The 12,740-nt window shown below is 43.3% G+C and overlaps 1 protein-coding gene across 2 annotated transcripts in view; it reads right to left on the reverse strand.

The window, feature by feature from the left end:
* LOC144607265 (ran-binding protein 3-like) overlaps window positions 1-2,477 on the reverse strand; it is an 89,503-nt gene extending 87,026 nt beyond the window's left edge. Inside the window, exon 1 of one of the 2 annotated variants that reach the window (XM_078423987.1) lies at window positions 2,460-2,477. The gene's annotated coding sequence lies outside the window, so the exon portion shown is untranslated. The remainder of the gene's footprint in view (window positions 1-2,459) is intronic. The other variant, XM_078423989.1, reaches the window with a different exon arrangement.
* Window positions 2,478-12,740: the final 10,263 nt, after the last annotated feature.

The raw sequence follows: 12,740 nt of genomic DNA on the forward strand, positions 1-12,740 counted from the left end.
CGAAGATCTCGGAGAAATCCACGCAGGTCACGGGGAGAACGTACAAACTCCGTACAGACGGCACCCGTAGTCAGGATCGAACCTGAGTCTCCGGCGCTGCGCCACTGTGCCGCTGTTGTCTTGTCCTTTGTTCCTCCACACCACTCAATATCATTTAATTAATTATACACTACCTTGTCTTGTGGCACTGGAAATAATGTCAGAGACAAAATCTTGAATTTTATCTGGAATATATGTTGCAGTTCAAAGATCCATTGAATTATTTTAAATATGTTTTGAATGAGGTGAGGATCAATATTATGCACTGTCACCCTTTGTATTTGATGTTGTCACCTTATTCATTTGTTTATAATGCAGGAAATTGTATTTACATGTTTGGTCAAATTAAATTACTGTACATGGGACTGTACATACAGTGTGAAGAAGGGTCTCGACCCAAAACGTCACCCATTCCTTCTCTCCAGAGATACTGCCTGTCCCGCTGAGTTACTCCAGCATTTTGTGTCTACCTTAAATTACTGTACATCTGATTTGTGCACTTGAAGCACCAGAAGTGAACTGGCAGATTCTTCTGCTGGTCATGCGCCCTTAATGACAAAGCATGGACATTTTGGAGATTCTCTATTTCTCTCTGCATGAAGACCCTGTTGATTTTGCATAGATGCGTAGATGTACAAAGTCTCTTGCCCAGAGATCACCCATGATCATATTGAATGGCGGTGCTGGCTCGAGGGCCAAATGGCCTACTCCTGCACCTATTTTTCTATGTTTCTAGTAGGGGAATCGAGGACCAGAGGACATTGGTTTAAGGTGAAGGGGAAAAAATTTAATAGGAATCTGAGGGGTAACTTTTTCACACAAAGGGTGGTGGGTGTATGGAACAAGCTGCCAGAGGAGGTAGTTGAGTCAGGGACTATCCCAATGTTTAAGAAACAGTTAGACAAGTACATGGATAGTGCAGGTTTGGAGAGATATGGACCAAACACAGACAGGTGGGACTAGTGTGGATGGGACATCTTGGTCGGTGTGGGCAAGTTGGGCCGAAGGGCCTGTTTCCGCACTGTATCACTCTGTGACTGTGCCTAAGAGGGGTTGCGGTCTAAGAGAAGCAATGATGAACATGGAATCCACTAACATGGAAAAATATTGTTTCCACGCAAGTCAGCTGTAAAAAGATCATTTACTCCAAGGGGGTGCTTCCCAATGTTTTGCTGACTCCTAATTCAAAAATTTAAATATTTTTGCCACTCCCATTGTCCATGCTTATTAAATTTACAACTTATAGACACTCCTACATGTGAGTGAGCTCCTATATTATTATTATTGATTTAAAAGTATGAGATAGTATAAACATTTGTTTCTTTGAATGGTGGAACCAGTTTCTTCTCTCCACTTTTACAATAGACAATAGGTGCAGGAGGAGGTCATTCGGCCCTTCGAGCCAGCACCACCATTCAATGTGATCATGACTGATCATTCTCAATCAGTACCCCGTTCCTGCCTTCTCCCCATACCCCCTGACTCTGCTATCCTTAAGAGCTCTATCTAGCTCTCTCTTGAATGCATTCAGAGAATTGGCCTCCACTGCCTTCTGAGGCAGAGAATTCCACAGATTCACAACTCTGACTGAAAAAGTTTTTCCTCATCTCAGTTCTAAATGGCTTACCCCTTATTCTTAAACTGTGGCCCCTTGTTCTGGACTCCCCCAACATTGCGAACATGTTTCCTGCCTCTAACGTGTCCAACCTCTTAATAATCTTATACGTTTCGATAAGATCCCCTCTCATCCTTGTTTGTTCTTGTTCTTCTTCGTGTTTGTTCTTTTGCATTGCCCTTACATGGGCGCCCGGCATGGTGGCACAGTAGCGCGGCGGTAGAGTGGCTGCCTTACTGTGCCAGCGATCCAGGTTGGATCCTGACCACGGTCCCGGTCTGTCAGTGTTGCAGTGGTAATTTTTTAACGTGCCGGAGCTTTCACTGGTGCCGGAGCGGCCGCTGTTAAATTCCCCCCTAGGTAAAATTCCCCGCTGTTTATTTTGGGGTTTTTTCACAGAGGTGACGGAGCAGCGCTCCGGCAGCACTGCACCCCTGCTGTCTGTACAGAGTTTGTACTTTTTCCCTGTGACCCTGTGTGGGTTTTCTCCGAATGCTCCAGTTTCCTCCAATATTCCATGGACATGCAGGGTTGTAGATTAAATTGGCTTCTGTAAATTGGCCCTAGTGTGTAGGCCGTGAAACTGGAAAAACGTGGAACTAGTGTACGGATGATTGATGGTCAGCGCGGCCTAGATGGGCTGAAAGGCCTGTTTCCACGCAATATCTCTAAACTAAACTAAATTCGCCATTTTTTATGCCATTCGTTACAATGCTGTGGAGGTATGCCTATCATATCAAGTACATTTTTGTACATGGACAAAATCAACTTATGGACATCTGTAAAGAAGGAGCCTGTTCATTACCTGGGGACAGCCTGTATTTGTTCATTTTGTCCAGTATTTCCTTCTAACATGATCACATTTGCATTGAGGCTCGTGCAGCAGTTTGCAAACTAGTGCTCTGGTGAAAAAAAAATCTTTTAAGAAAGAACCCATGCTTATGAAAGCAAGCTAGACACAAAATGCTGGAGTAACTCAGCGGGACAGGCAGCATCTCTGGAGAGAAGGAATGGGTGACGTTTCAGGTCGAGACCTTTCTTCACACTCGAAATGTCACCCATTCCTTCTCTCCAGAGATGCTGCCTGTCCGTTGAGTTACTCCAGAATTTTGTGTCTACCTTCGATTTTAAACCAGCATCTGCAGTTCTTTCCAACACACTTGTGAAAGCAAGCCCATCTTCACTTTCTGCTGTCTTCATCTGAAGCAGCAGTCCTTCCCCAATGGGTGCTATAACTTTGCTTGTGCATTTTATTTACGTTATCTTACCCAAAGCATCAGTTATGTTATTGTTAAGGTGTGAAAAAGCTATCCTATAACATTGTTCAGGTGACATATTTTCAGCCACAAAAATTTACTCTAATCTCTACCTCACCCTACATATATCATAACAATTTAGTGCCAAAGCATAATTATAAATCCACCATTCAAATGTGAAATTGTTAAATTATACTAAACAACTTATGTGAGTCTTCTAAAACATTATTAAACTACCAGGTATAGATTAGTGCAACCTAGAGCATATTGAGTTTTACCTATTGCCCAATTGTAGCTGTCTTGCTTCTGAACTGGAAGGGGTCGTGGCTTATGAACCGCCCTGGGAATATGAGCATCAAATCCTAGCTGACACTCAACACTGAAGAACTGCTGCATTGTTGGAATTGCTGTTTTTTGAGTGAGTCAATAAACTACGGTCTGCTTGCCTTGTCGCTTAATGTGACTGATGCCGTGACCTTATTTTGTCGGAGAGTTCTTCCCCAGTACCCTGGGTAATATCCTTCAGGCACCATCTCTAAAAGCAGATTATTTGGTCTATTGGTTTGCTGCTGTAAGACCTTGCTACAGAGAAGTTGGCTGCTGTAACAGTGACCACTGTTTTAAAAGAGATTCATTGACCATAAAACACAACTAGAGGGTCCTGAGGTTGTAAAATTCACTGTGTCAAGGCACGGTTTCTTATTTTTGAAGTCCCATTTTGAACCCATTTCTGGATCTGCTTCCAAAAGGAATAGAGTTGAGTGAACTATCCTTTCCTCTACCAAAATAGCTGTACTTGTTCACTTAATTCCTTCCCCCCCCCCCCCACCCGCTTTTGCTGTGTGACAGATAGGTGTTCAAAAGACCACATAGATCTTTATTAATATGTCATCACTTTAGAGACAATACAGATGTAATAGCTGTGCACATAGCATGACATTGCTCTTGAATCACTCAGGGATAGGACCACAGGGCATAGCCTCAGAATAAAAGGATGCACCTTTAGAAAGGAAATGAGGAGGAATTTCATTAGTCAGATGGCGGTGAATAAGTGGAATTCATTGCCACAGAGGGCTGTGAAGGCCAAATCATTCGGTATTTTTGAGGCGGAGATTGACAGATTCTTGATTAGTTAGGATGTCATGGGTTACGGGGAGAAGGCAGGAGAATGGGGTTGATACGGAATGATAGATCAGCCATAATTGAATGGCGGAGTAGACTCAGTGGGCCGAATGGCCTACTACTGCTCCTGATCTCCCTCTATCTTCCTGCCTCTACCTTTATCGTTCCTTTGTCCCGCCCCCCTGACATCAGTCTGAAGAAGGGTCTCGACCCGAAACGTCGCCCATTCCTTCTTTCCTGAGATGCTGCCTGACCTGCTGAGTTACTCCAGCATTTTGTGAATAAATACCTTCGATTTGTACCAGCATCTGCAGTTATTTTCTTATACTACTGCTCCTGTGACTAATTAACATGTGTCACGTACTTTCTCTGTCAGATGACATATGCAAACTCTAGATATAAGATATTTACAACTCTTGTTTCAGATACTTCCATTGGATCATTTAATCATAAAAATAATCGAAATATAAAATATGTCCGAGCTGATTACCACTATAAAAGCCATCAAAGAATTTTAACACATGGAGCAATACATTTTATTTTCCAGCAGGGAGTGCCAAAGCATAAAGCATTTTCCTCCAATGTTCAAAAGCAACGGGGGGAACAACAGGATTATTTAAAATAATATGCAATAGTAATTTTGAAGAAAGCTGTGTTTGCAAGCATGTAGACATTGTTTATTATCACTTCGAGCAATTGCAAGATGTATGGCCAAAGAGAAATTCTATGTTGGCAAAATGGAAAGAATCTTTTTAAGTGTGTGGAGAGCTTTTGAAGTGTAATTAGCGTTGCTGCATAAGGAAAGAGAATTATTTGTTTTTAGCTGAGAAACTATGCAAGTGTGGGACAACCATGGCAGAGTTTCAACAAAGCATGACTAATGAGGCAGGGCTATGATTTTTGGATCTTATTGCCAAAACCGTCTCTTTTTTTTCCCCCCATTCACAAATAGATCATTTATTATTTGAAGACCCCCAGCAGCGTCTGCTTCCTAATCCTGAGTCCCTGTATCAAAGCCTGGATTGCATGCTTTGAAGATTTAAGCACTTAGTGTATTGAATTTATTTTCTCTGATATTCTGTGGCTGCTTTTTCTCTCTGGAATTAAAACAATTCACAAGGAGGCTTCAAGCTGCAACAGGCGTTTCCCACACTCTTCTCTGAAGAATCCACAATCAAAAGCAACCACATTTCCGGGAGATTGCTTCAAATGTTTAAATGAAACTGACCCTGGAAAATTCACCAGGGTCAGCACCATGTCAATCAGGTAGATGGAAACCTAGCATAGCCATTCTTCCACTGGTTGCCATTTGTGCTAGACAAATTTAGCATAGTAAATGTGCCAGAGGCAGATTGTATATAGAGTCAGAGTTGTACAGAGTGGAATCAGACCCTTTGGCCCAACATGCCCACACCACCACCTCCACTGGTCCCACCTGCCCGCGTTTGGTCCATATCCCTCTAAACCAGTCTTATCCATATATCTGTCTAATTGTTTCTTAAATGTTGCAAAAGTCCTTTTGTGTGAAAAAGTTACCCCTCAGATTCCTATTAAATCTTTCCCCCTTCACCTTAAACCTATGTCCTCTGGTCTTCGATTCCCCTACTCCTGGCAAGAGACTCTGTGCGTCTACTTGATCTATTCCTCTCACGATTTTAGTCACCTCTATAAGATCACCCCTCATCCTCCTGTGCTCCAAGGAATAAAATCTCAGCCTGCTCAACCTCTCCCTATAGCTCAGACCCTCGAGTCCTGGCAACATCCTTGTAAATCTTCTCTGTACCCTTTCCAACTTGACAACATCTTTCCTATAACATGATGCCCAGAACTGAACACGGTACTCTAAATGTGGCCTCACCAACGTCTTATGCAGCTGCAACATATCTTCTGGTCTAAGAAAGAAAAGTGGCGTCCAGATATTTCATATTTCCAATGATGTTATGTGCAGACTTCAGCAACCTACAATGGTTCCAGAAAATTGGTGGGATGATATTGGACACTCTGATATTAGACCATGCATTTTCTCCTTCTTTATGTTCTTTCAGTAGTCAACTTGTTAGTGGTTTCGCAGCATCTGGAGAAAAAGGTTTGGTGACGTTTTGGGTCAAGATCCTTCTTCAGAATCTCCCCGCCCCGAAACGTCACCTGGCCTTTTTCTCCAGAGATGCTGCCTGACCCGCTGAGGCATTGTGTCTGCGCATTATGTCTACCTTTGGTGTAAACCAGCATCTGGAGTTCCTTGTTCCTACATTTTGTTAGAGGTTTCGTTGTTTGTCCTTTGACAAGTATGCAGCGTTGTCACCAACTCTTTAGCACCTGTAAGTCTGTAAAATGGATGGAGTAGGGAGAGCCTTTGCATTTATCACTTTGCCTTCCCAACTAAGAACCAACCAGACCCAAAGCTGCCGGCAATCATCCTTCATACCCACCTGCTCTGCTGCCACTGCTTCAACCTGACTGATTCCACAGTGGAAGTCGTGTATACTTGTCATAGGATCAGTGAATTAGCTTGGAAAGATGTCTTTAAAGTAAAATCTTTAATGTATGCTACAACTGTTGGCAGCACACACTTGGTTTATGATTTGCTGCTGTAGAATTACCCCAATAAAATTGTCTCTTGACTTTGAAATGATTGTTTGTTTTCATTTTGAGACTTGTATTTGTCTCAGACACCGAGGCAATACTAACATTATATTTACTAGATCGCTTTACCAAAGAAAATAAATGAAGAACAAGACTCCCAAGAACCAACCAGCACTAACTACCATGTGTATCACCGCGATAGTTTAGTTTAGTTTAGAGATACAGCACGGAAACAGGCCCTTTCGACCCACCGGGTCCGCGCCGACCAGCGATCCCCGCACATTAACACTATCCTACACCCACTAGGGACAATTTAACCCACTAGGGACAGCTTGTTAATTCTGTTGGCTCCGCGGCCTTCGCCCTGCTACCCTAACACACAACAGCGAAGAGATGACACTGGCCACCACCGATTGATAGAACATCTGCAGTATCTTACTGCAGACGTTGAAAGGAGCAGAGCCTCCTCAGAAAGTACAGACGGCTCTGTCCCTTCTTATACAGTGCCTCAGCGTCCCTGGACCAGTCCAGTTTACTGTCCAGGTAAACTCCAAGGTACTTGTACTCCTTGGTAAACTGCACTTCCATACCCTTGATGGAGACACGGGACAGGAGTATTCATCTCCTAAAGTCCACCACCAACTCCTTAGTCTTGTCGGTGTCGAGCTGCAGGTGATTCAGCCCACACCACCTGTGTTCCCTGACCTTTCTCTGCACATTTTTTATATCTTTCAACACACTGTGTTCCACATCTGTCCATTTATTCCCCAAAACTCCTTATTTGTCCATGCTCAATTTTTAATTTAATTCCAGCATTTTTCACATCTTGACTCTTCATTCATTCTAGTCCTTTTCCCATGTCTGTGCCTGCCCCCATTACCTGCGCCTCATTTATACCCACTTCCCATATTTTGTTCACCCACATATGGGCAGCACATTGGCGCAGCGGTGGAGTTGCTGCCTTACAGCACCCAGAGATCCGGGTTCGATCCTGGCTACGGGTGCTGTCTGTAAGGGGTTTCATAAGTTGTAGGAGCAGAATTAGGCCATTCGGCCCAACAAGTCTTCTCTGCCACTCAATGATGGCTGATCTATCTTTCCCTCTCAGCCCCATTCTTCTGCCTTCTCCATATAACCCTTGACACACTTATTAATCAAGAACCTATCAATCTCATCCTTAAAAATATCCATTGACTTGTCTCCACTTGCGGCAATAAATTCTAGTTTGTACGTTCTCCCTGTGACCACATGGGTTTTCTCCAGGGGCTCCGGTTTCCTCCCACACTCCAAAGACGTTCAGGTTCGTAGGTCAATTAGCTTCTGTAAGTTGTCCCTAGTGTGTAGGATGGAACTAGTGTATAGATGACTGCTGGTCGCCATGGACACGGTGGGCCAAAGGGCCTGTTTCCACGCTGTATAGAAACATAGAAAATAGGTGCAGGAGGAGGCCATTTGGCCCTTCGAGCCAGCACCACCATTCATTGTGATCATGGCTGATCCTCCACAATCAGTGACCTGTGCCTGCCTTCTCCCCATATCAATAGACAATAGACAATAGGAGTGGGCCATTCGGCCCTTTGAGCCAGCACCACCATTCAATGTGATCATGGCTGATCATTCTCAATCAGTACCTTGTTCCTGCCTTCTCACCGTTCCCCCTGACTCCGCTATCCTTAAGAGCGCTATCTAGCTCTCTCTTGAATGCATTCAGAGAATTGGCCTCCACTGCCTTCTGAGGCAGAGAGTTCCACAGATTTACAACTCTCTGACTGAAAAAGTTTTTCCTCATCTCCGTTCTAAATGGCCTACCCCTTATTCTTAAACTGTGGTCCCTGGTTCTGGACTCCCCCAACATTGGGAACATGCTTCCTGCCTCTAACGTGTCCAACCCCTTAATAATCTTATATGTTTCGATAAGATCCCCTCTCATCCTTCTAAATTCCAGAGTATACAAGCCTAGTCGCTCCAGTCTTTGATTCAGCTAGCCCCTAGAGCTCTATCTAACTCTCTTTTAAATTCATCCAGTGAATTGGCCTCCACTGCCGTCTGTGGCAGAGAATTCCACAAATTCACAACTCTCTGGGTAAAAAAGTTTCGTCTCACCTCAGTTTTAAATGGCCTCCCCTTTATTCTTAGACTGTGGTCCCTGGTTCTGAACTCCCCCAACATTGGGAACATTTTTCCTGCATCTAGCTTGTCCAGTCCTTTTATAAATCTCTAAAGCTTAAAGTCTAAAAGGCTCTCATCAACTCCCCATGATACAGCAATCTTATGCTCTGCATTTGCTCCAATGTTTTAACCTCATGCTCCCTCCCCATCCCTGGCACTGCTTCACCATTCATTTTTTCTCAATGTTGTGCTCCCCAATTCTCAGCTGCACCTCCGCTATTCCCTTCCACATCTTTATTTCTTGGCTCTTCCCCAAATTAGCACCGACCACCCAGCACTTAACAGTGCAGGACAACTTGAAAGACTTGATTCTAAACTGGGAGGTAAAGTAGACATCCTTTGTTCCTTTCCCTGAAGCAGTTTTTCACTCTGGCCAACCTTAAAATCCCAATTATAATCGGGTTTTTTTGCAGATCAGTTTTTAACGCACTTCCACATGACCAGTGGAAGGCAGAGATAGATAGATTATTGATTAGTACGGGTGTCAAGGGGAGTTATGGGGAGAAGGCAGGATAATGGGGTTAGAAAGGAGAGATGGATTACGTTCACAAGTTGTAGGAGTGGAATTAGGCCATTCGGCCCATCGAGTCCACTCAGCCATTTAATCATGGCTGATCTCTGCTGCCTAATCCCATTTTCCTGCCTTCCCCCCATAACCCTTGACACCCGTTTTAATCAAGAATTTGTCTATCTCTGCCTTAAAAATATCCACTGACTTGGCCTCCACAGCCCTCTGTGGCAATGAATTCCACAGATTCTGTTAAATCTTCCACACCCTCTGAGTAAAGAATTTCCTCCTCACCCGCTTTCTAAAAGAGCGCCCTTTAATTTTGAAGCTCTGACCTCTTTCCACATCCATTCTATGCCTTTCATTATTCTGTAATAATCACTATCAGCCATGATTGAATGGTGGAGTGGACTTAGAAACATAGACATAGAAACATAGAAAATAGGTGCAGGAGTAGGCCACCATGCCCTTCGAGCCAGCTCCACCATTCAACATGATCATGGCTGATCATCCAAAATCAGTACCCCGTTCCTGCTTTCTCCCCAAATCCCTTGGTTCCATTAGCCCAAAGAGCTATATCTAACTCTCTCTTGAAAACATGCAGTAAATTGGCACCCACTGCCTTCTGTGGCAGAGAATTCCACAGATTCACAACTCTCTGGGTGAAAAAGATTTTTCCTCATCTCAGTCCTAAACGGCCGACCCCTTATTCTTAAACTGATCGGCCGAATGGCCTAATTCTGCTCCTATCACTTATGATCAGGTGGATTTAAAGCAATTTGTGTGTTTAAATTACAATGCACGTTTTAAATGGCTTCGTTGGTAACTCACTTTTACAGTTGCTTAAATAGCAGGCACTGTGTTTCTGCAAATCACACATACGCTTCTCCTGATCATAGCTCCAGCACTTCCACTTAACACTTTAGCCGAGATGCAGATTCTTTAATTGATGTTGACACACAATTATTTAAAACTAAAGTCTTCATTGAGAATTGGCATGTTTGAAGGGATACATTTTTCATCGCATGACCAAATCAAAGGCAAGTGACCAAACTGTGCAGGGAAAACTCTGAATAGAAAAAACAATGAGGCCATTTCCACTCAGAATCTGTGTTTGGAATGATTGACTGCACATTTAGATTATGTAACCCTCTATGAATGGAGGCAATTCAAATTAAAACCACATGATCTTTCTGTTGGATTCAATTCAATCTCAGCCTGGAATAAATTAACATTAAGTTTCTGAATTTTCTTTTCCTTTTATATTTTTGTGAAGTACTCTGCAAAAAAAAACGTACGCGTTTGTGATGAGATGCGCCATGCCTTAGTCAGATAGCGCTCTCAAAAGTCCAGGTATTTCCTGCCGTGGTCCATATTGTGTTAGCATTCGCAGAAGTCGAACGATGGATAATTAGCCACTTATGCACAATTGAGTAGGACAGCACCAAACTCTGGGGGATTTCGTGATGGGTGGCTATGTCCCAAATGGAGAGCCAGGATCAGGGCAACTTGGCCACTTAAGCAATGATGCCATAGAGATGGTTTGTGTGGCTTCGGTTATTTGTAGGGATAGTAGTTTGTTGTTGTTTTTCTCACACTTTTTTCTCATTGCCAGGCAGAAACCATATGCCACTTGTTCAGACTGGCGTCGCTTTTGATGCACCATTGTAATGCAAAAGCTTCAAGTTCTGAAACACTTGGAAAACGTACCTTCTTGCTGGGATTGGATTACAATGAAGACATTCTGTTCATCAGATAAATGTGTATCCTGGGAGTTAAAGAGACCAACATTTTGATGTGATGACTGTGACCTATTTGATGGTAGGCATCCTCTCCACGGATGGCGAGATAATGGTGAGAAGTTTCAGGATTGTCACAAGATACATGATGATTAGGTGATGACCATACCTCCATTATCAAGGCACAGACCTTATTCCTTTGATCCTGCATCTGTACATTGTGGACGGCTTAATTGTAATCATGTAAAGTCATTCCATTGACTGGATAACACGCAACAAAAAAGCTTTACACTGTACCTCGGTACACATTACAGTAAACTAAACCCTGGTAACCTGTGACACCACTGCATTAAGGAAGTGTCAACGATTGTGTATTCAAAGTGAGATGGATTCTTCTCGCTCAGTCCGTTGGAACCTACCCGATCTCCCGGTTGCTAAACACTTTAACTCCCCCTCCCATTCCCACACTGACCTTTCTGTCCTCGGTCTCCATTGTCAGAGTGAGGCTAAACGCAAATTGGAGTTACAGCATCCCATATTTCGCTTGGACAACCTACAGCCCAGCAGTATGAATATTGATTTCTCTAACTTCAAGTAACCCCGGCATTCCCTCTCTCTCCATCCCTCCTCCACCCAAGTCGTGCCGTTCCTGTTCTCACCTAGCAAACAGGTAACAACAACCTCCCCCTTTATGATTAACCTCCGACCCCAACCCCCACCCTATTCATGTTTTCACCATCCCCTCCCTGACCTCCCCCTTTCAGATTAACCACATTAATTTATTCTACGGTATATCTCTCTACATCATTGTCTACATCTCCCGCTTCCCTTTACCTAACTACTCTGAAGAAGGGTCTCAACCCATTCCTTCTCTCCAGATATGCTGCCTGTCCCGCTGAGTTACTCCGGCTTTTGTGTCTATCATTGAATTCTTCTGTTTACCTGTTTCAATCCACGCAAAGAGAGAATGCAAATGGCCATGGGAGCGTTCCCCAACACTGTGACCTTTGTACGGCTGATGTGAGGAATGTTTGACTGGACCTTCAACGTTCTGAGGTCTTCCCCCTTGGAAATTCAATGGAACAATTGCCTCTTTTCTACGCACACATAAGCTACACTTCAGTTGACCTTACAGAAGCCATTAATGCCAACTACGGGGCATGAGAAAGAAGGCAGTAATTTGAAAAGCGAAGTTACCCAGATACTACATTGGCAGACACTTCAACTTGCCCTGTGTTCTCCCAAAATTAACACGAATTCCGGCCAACATCTTATCTGACCTTGGCTATAATTTATCAAATGATTAAAAGTTTGGGGTATGAGAAACTCCTTCTGAACTTGCTAAACGTTCAATTTTTTTCTAAATTCTCCTCCTTTTACAGATGTTGGGATTCGCACCACATCTCACACCTGTCATACTTCATTGCACATCCAGAAGGAGCTCGTTTTTTTATTAGCTGCTGTCTCAGAGGACAGTTCGCAAGTTGCTATTAATGGAAGATTGAATTTAATACCTGCGATCTGACCAATCCTCTAGAATTCAACAGTTGCAGAAGTGTTGATGGTAGATGCTACGTAAGACCGTTTCTGCTTCATATTTGTTAAATAAAAAACAATAAGTATATTATTTTACGTTAAATTGAATAGATCTGAACAAAATGAATATTGATAATTATTCTATCTAGGTTACCACACCATCTCTCACGTGC

This window comes from Rhinoraja longicauda, chromosome 28, assembly GCF_053455715.1.
Source record: "Rhinoraja longicauda isolate Sanriku21f chromosome 28, sRhiLon1.1, whole genome shotgun sequence".
NCBI classification, from domain to species: Eukaryota; Metazoa; Chordata; class Chondrichthyes; order Rajiformes; family Arhynchobatidae; genus Rhinoraja; species Rhinoraja longicauda.